Genomic DNA, 6,949 nt, shown 5'->3' with positions numbered 1-6,949 from the left:
TAGCAGATGGCACTCCACAGATCTGGCCGGAGTCTCAAAAATCCAGTCCAGGGTGATAACTTATTTGGTTATCTGGAGCAATCCAAACCAATTGCAGGATTTGGGAGAAAACCTTAAGTCCTTCCCTCCTCCGGCAAATATTTATCGAGACAAATATCACTAAGTGACAGGATCTCTGCTACTTTCTAGGGATACAGCAGTGAACAAAAGTAACACAATCTTTTCTATTAAGAACTACGGAGGAAGGGAACTTGGAGGAAAAGCAGGTTTTTGTGGGGAGAGACAGGGTTAAGTTTTGGATAAGTTGATTTTGACGTACTGTGATTTCAACATTCATTATACAGTCGATCTGGTTCACGCACAAAAGAGGGGGCTCTCCTCCCTGCTATCTATCAGACTGCTGTCTTTGCTACTGTTGACTTCGTGACAGTTTGTTCATTTTCTTATGCTGATTTCCTACCCCTGACACCCTGGCCCTAGATTCGGGTTGGAAAGGTTCTCTTTGCTTCCTCCTGGTCCATCTCAGCCTAGCTGTGATGTTTAATAAAGCTGTACTGAGGTCAAGGGTAATGTGATCCTATTAAATCTAAGTCAGATCCTGCTCCTCCTCTCCTGAGAGCCTTCGGGAGTCCCGGTTCACTTAGAATAAAAGCCAGGGTCCTCACCATGGCCCATAAGTCCCTGCACGATCTGTCTCAGTCCTCTCCTCGCCCTCGTCTCCTCCCAATCTCCCCCATCCTGCACTCTGCTTTCTCTGCCTCAGCCACCCTGGCTCCTTGCCTTTCCTTGGACATGCCAGGCACACTCCTGCCTCTGGGCTTTTGTACTTCTTGTTTTCTAAACGCTTTCTGCCTAATGCTGTTCTACCTAAATGCTTTCGCCCAGATTCCTGCATGTGACCACTTGGCTCACTGGCTCGCTTCAAGTCATTGCTTACGTGTCCCCTCTTTAGTGAGGTCTCCCCTGATCTCCCTGTCTAAATCTTTCCTTGTCTCTTCTTCCCTTCTTCTGTCTCTGTCTCTCTCACACACCCCCTCCATCCACTTCCCCCACTTGTTTCTATCCAGTGCACTCACCACCTTCTTTTTTAAAAATTATTTATTTTGAGAGAGAGAGAGATAGAGACAGAGCATGAGAAGGGGAGGGGCAGAGAGGAGAGACACAGAAGCAGGCTCCAGACTCTGAGCGGTCACCACAGAGCCCGGTGCAGGGCTCGAACTCGTGAACTGTGAGATCCTGACCTGAACTGAAGTTGGCTGCTTAACTGACTGAGCCACCCGGGCACCCCATCACCACCTCCTACTATACAAAACAATTTATTTCCCTTATTCTGTTTACTATCTCTCTGCCCTACTAGAATGCCAGCTCTATAGGGCAAGTAATTTTGTTTGGTTTATTCATCGCTGTATTTCCTGCACCTCACACAGGGTCTGGGGCATAATAGGTGCTCAACAATACTGATTTAATGACACAGAGATCTGGCTGGAGGGCAGTTATCAGTTGCTCTCAGAAGTGGCTGCCCTTGGTGACTTCAAGTTCCTGACTATCCTGACTAGCCCTTGAGAGGTCTCTTGGTGGTGGCGGGGCTGGTAGCTTGGCTCTCAACAATGGGGATCTCCAGGTGTCTACAGACCTCAGAGTCCAGGCTTGACCTCCACCCTAACCCCAGATTGCACCGCTCTATTCTAGGCACAGGGGATAAAATAGTGAACAAAACAAAAATCCCCATTCTCATAAAGTCTTTTTTTTTTTTTTTTTTTTTTGCACATGCTGTTCCCTCTACTTGGAATTCATTCCTTTCTAATGCTAGGTGCACTTCCTCAAGACCCAGAAGCACTTCCTTCCCCCCAAACCTTCACTATTATCCCAAGGCTAGCCCATACTAACTGATAGAAAATTCCTCATAGTGTGGCTATCTCGGGCCAGTTGCCTGTAAGAACCCGAGGGAGGAATTGGGATCGACATGAATGTGTTGGGGGACAGTAGGGGCTGGGGTGCCCATGAGTTTTTGGAGGAGAACTCTCTCGGGAGAAGGATATTAAGGAAGCATGATAGGCAGGGGAAGGAGCTAAATGAGGTGGTCTCAGTAGGAGTCTTAGCCTCGGTTTCATTCCCTGGGGGAGCTCTGGAGGGTGCACCATGGCTTTGATCCATCGGGAGGCAAGGCCTTTTATCCCCTGGGTCCATCAGTCACTGGCTGTGGGCTGCCCCTTGGGGTGGCGTGGGGGACAGAACCTGACAGGCACAGTGATGGATGGGACCTGGGCAGAGTGCCAGAAGCACCCACCCACAGCACCCAAACCTTTTTCTGTGTATACCCACTGTCTCAAATGTTGCTACTTTGCCGTAGCCTGCTTTCCTTATTCTCTCTCCTGAGCGCAGTCCCCAGTAAATCACAAGCCTAGGGAGCCTGACCTAATAGAATCCCTCCTTTATTTGGTTGTCACCAAAAGGAAGTAGGAAAAAATAATTCAAGGTTCCTAACTCTTTATGATTTTACCTGAAACAAGATTTAGAAATAATATTATGCCAAGGCACAAACAAGATCCCTCAGCAATCTAATTTTATTGACGACGACGGCGGTTAAATCCTATTTGGACCTAGATACAGGGTACTTAGTCCTTACACCATACTGCCACCTTCTGGGAAAACTAAGGAATAAGAAATTCAAAGTAGCTTCAAATGTTTGGTTTGTTAAGCAGGACTGAGGGTGAAGATTGAAACCTTTAGAGTGTAAGGAGCCGAGGCCAATCCTACAGAGTATTAACCAGTCCTTTTTTATGTTATCTTAAATATACTATTATATTCTTATTGCATTTGGAAATTGAGGTCCACAGGTATTATTGAATTAATAAGCTAAATTTAGTAATAGGCATAGGAAATGGGGGTTAGGAACCTGGTCTTCATATTTATTCATCTATCCACCCTTCCATCCATCCATCCATCCACCTATCCATATTCTCTTTCCTTCCTTCCTCCTCTCCATCCATCCATCATCCATACATCCATCCACCTATCCAACTTCCTTCCTCCCTTCTTTCCTTCCTTCCCTCCTTCTGTCCATCCATCCATCCATCCATCATCTATCATCCATCCATCCTTTCTTCCATCCATCCACCCATCCATCTTCCTTCCTTCTCTCCTTCTGTCCATCCATCCATCCATCCATCCATCTATCCCTCCATCCATCCCACAAATGTTTAGGATATGCCTTCTCTGTGTTTGGTGATTTCATGTCAGATTGATAAATTTTACTCAATCTTAACTTTCTCACATTTAAAATCCTGCCAATCCATTTACTCTTCAGGAGAAAAAATACATCCATGGCATTAATAAAATTTGATTTTCTTCCCTTGGTTTTTAAAAAAAGTTTATTTATTTATTTGAAGAGAGACAGAGATAGCATGAGTGGGGGAAGGGCAGAGGGAGAGACATGGGAGGGGTGGAAAGAGGGAAGAGAGAGAATCCCAAGCAGGCTCCATGCTGCCAGCGCAGAGCCTGACTCAGGACTTGAACTCACCACACCATGAGATCATGACCTGAGCCAGAACCAAGAGCAGGACACTCAACCAACTGAGCCACCCAGGCACCCCATTATTCCCTTTAATTGCTAAAAACATTCTTTTTTTTTTTTTTTTAAAGTTTATTTAGTATTTATTTTGAGAGAGACAGAGACAGCATGAGTGGGGGAGGGGCAGAGAGTGAGGGAGACAGAGAATCCCAGGCAGGTTCCGCACCGTCAGCTTGGAGCCTGATTCGGGGCTTCAACTCACGAAACCATGAGATCATGACTGAAATCAAGAGTTGGATGCCCAACTGACTGAGCCACCCAGAGCCACCCAGGAGCCCCCCAAATACATTCTTATGTAAGTAGTTCTAGGGAATAAAATCAGAGTTGGTGCAGGGCAAGTTTGGGAATAGGTAAATGCCACGGGAGACAAATAAGGATGTTGCTGTGTAATTAACTCTTAACGCTGATGTATTTTGAGTAGCTGTTGTAAGATACACTGTGAAATTATTTCTGCATCATTCAGCACTGTTTTACCACTGCACTTTTAATGACTTCACCATACTGCTCTACACGGAATTAGTCAGTCCTTTACAGATGCATGGGTAGGCTGATTCCAGTTACTTTGTAACCCAAAATGCTGCAATGAACAGCCTTATGTTTTTAACACAGATCCTGTGTCAATGTTTCTTTTTTCTTTAACTTTTAAAAAATTTATTGAAGTGCTCTTTATACCCACTGCGGGGCTTGAACTCACAACCCCAGGATCAAGAGTCGAGTGCTCTTCTGACAGAGACGGCTGGGCGCCCGGATCCCGTGTAAGTATTTCTATGGGAAAACTCACTGGAACTGGGTCAAAGGGTAAACACGCGGGAAATTCTGATTATTTTGTCCCAGTGGTGCTTTAAAAAGATTTGTGACTTACATTCCCTCCTGCTTTGATGGACTCTTCTTCACCTCTTTGGCGAGGGAGGGATTCCTGCCTGGCAGTTGTGGGCATGACCTCCGACGCCAGACAGAGGAAAGTCACCGTAGTTTATGAGTCACATATACTCATAGTTCAGGGGAGGAGGAAGCCACACACCACACAGGGCCCCAGAGGGCTGCACTCAGGAACACTGTGCACGGCTCCTAGGCAGGCTTTGTAGTAACACGAGGGAGAGGGGTCTCCTGGTGCTGCTCCCCTCCCCCGACGGGAGGATGTGATGGGCTCGTCTGAATCATTCTGCAGGCTGGCAGGGCGCTGAAGCCTGCTACTCAGGACCCAACAGCAACTGCGCCTGGTCCCCAAGATAAGGAGGATGGTTTCCACGGGGGATCTTTTCTGTGGGAGCAGACTGGGGAGGCAAACTTATGGTTGGGTCAATCCAGGCTATCCCGGTTTCCCCAGACACCAGGGCAGCACGTGATACCGGACCTTGGGGCATCTGGGTGGCTCCTGGGTCAAACATCTGAATTCAGCTCAGGTCGTGATCTCACAGGTCACGGATTCTAGCCCCGCGTCGGGCTCTCTGCGGTCAGCACAGAGCCTGCTTTGGATCCTCTGTCCCCCCCTCTCTCTCTGCCCCTCCCCCGCGCATCCTCTCCCAAAATAAGTAAATAAAAACCTTGAGAAAAGAAATACTAGACTTTACTTTTAGGCCTTATACCAAACATCCCAAATGCGTTCGTCCACCCTCACCTGTGGCTTTGCGTTTCACGGCCTCAGTTGCCTATGGTCCAGACGTGGTTACCAGCCTAGCGCTACGTCACTACGCCTATGCCATTCAACTCACTTCATCTTTGCCCACAGGGAGGGCCTCACAGAGGCATTTTGTCATCTCACGTCATCACAAGGAGAAAAGGGGTGAGTGCGGGGCAATCAGACATTTCGAGAGAGAGACTCTGATTCCGGGATACTGTGACAGCTGCTCTATTGTATTATTGGTTGTTGTCGTGCAAGTAGACGGGTCGCGCCGCATCTGGGGGCACGGGACCTTCGCACGCCTGGTCTCCTTCCCTCTGCCACGTCGGCGTTCCCTGCCACTGATGTGACTGTGAGGATGGAGCTGAGGTTTGGGCAAGTGGCCCCCAGACCGAAGGACATATTCTTGCCCTGCTGGAGAGATGCGGGGGACGGTATACCTTGCCACAACCGTTAGCTTGCCAAGCAGTCTGCTCAACGGTCATGGCGTCTTTTGGGCACAAGACACGTTGGCCCAGACTGGTGCCGCTGACGGTGGCTGAATGACGACCTCACGAACACTGAATGCTTCGTACGCTTTGTATATATATGCAACACATCAGAGTATCTCTCTCTCAACCTTCCCTTCTTTCTATGTTCAACACACACACATGCACATCTACTTCCTTTTACTTAACACGTCTTCTGAATTTTACCTACGTCTTGAACTTGTTTACTAGAAACCTATCTATACTTAACACATCTGATGAGTTTCATGTCTTCCATTTGTATTCTTGTTTTCTACGGCAGAGATTGTCTCAATCTCTGGGACGTTCCCGATTTTGACAATGTTAGCATTAGGGAGATACCATAGTGTCCTAACATAATTCTGGGAACAAAGAGACCTCTTTAAAAATTTTTTTCATATGTATTTTTTATTTTGAGAGAGAGAAAGAAAGAGAGAGAGAATATGAATGGGGTTGAGGGATAGAGGGAGGGGGGAGAGGGGGGGAGAGAGGGGGAGAGAGAGAGGAAGAGAATGAACGGGGTAGACAGAAGCAGGGAGGGAGGGAGAGAGAGAATCCGAAACAGGCCCCATACTCAGTGTGGAGCCCAACATGGGGCTCGATCCCACAGCTCTGGGACCATGATCTGAGCCAAAATCAAGAGTCTGACCCTCAACCCACTGGGCCACCCAGGTGCCCCTCATCAGTTTTTTTTAATTCTTCAGACATGAGCACAGGCTCTGCACGATGTGTTGAGGTAGTTTTACTGGAATGGATCAACCTCATCTCTCTCCACATCTCCCCTCCAATTCTCCACTGGAACGCCCCTGCAGGAAGGCGCTTTGTAACCCTAGCACTTAGCATGTAGCAATCAACCGAAGCTGTCTCAGTATTTATTGAAAGGAATAATACCCCCTATGTGCCTGATACATAAAGAACATCAGGGAACTGGTTACAGTGGTTATTTCTGGAAAATTTTAGAGAGGGATTGAGACCCCCATTTGAACTTTCCCTGTGTGTGTATTATCTATACTGTATAACACATCAGTTAAAAAAAACAAAAAGAAGAGTCAGATCTTTTATTGTCTTGAACATTTTTTCACGTTATTTTCAGTGAGAAAGGTAAGCTGGAGGAGAAACAAAATATATAATCCTCATCTTAGAAGAAATCAGACTGAGAAAGAAATCCTACCTAGGGGTATGTTTTTGTAGGGGTGTGCGTTGACCCAAAGGATCAGAGCGGAGGTGGGAGAAGTTAAACACTGAGCGTCC

Source organism: Acinonyx jubatus, chromosome A2, assembly GCF_027475565.1.
Source record: "Acinonyx jubatus isolate Ajub_Pintada_27869175 chromosome A2, VMU_Ajub_asm_v1.0, whole genome shotgun sequence".
NCBI classification, from domain to species: domain Eukaryota; kingdom Metazoa; phylum Chordata; class Mammalia; order Carnivora; family Felidae; genus Acinonyx; species Acinonyx jubatus.
This window is presented reverse-complemented; position numbering follows the sequence as displayed.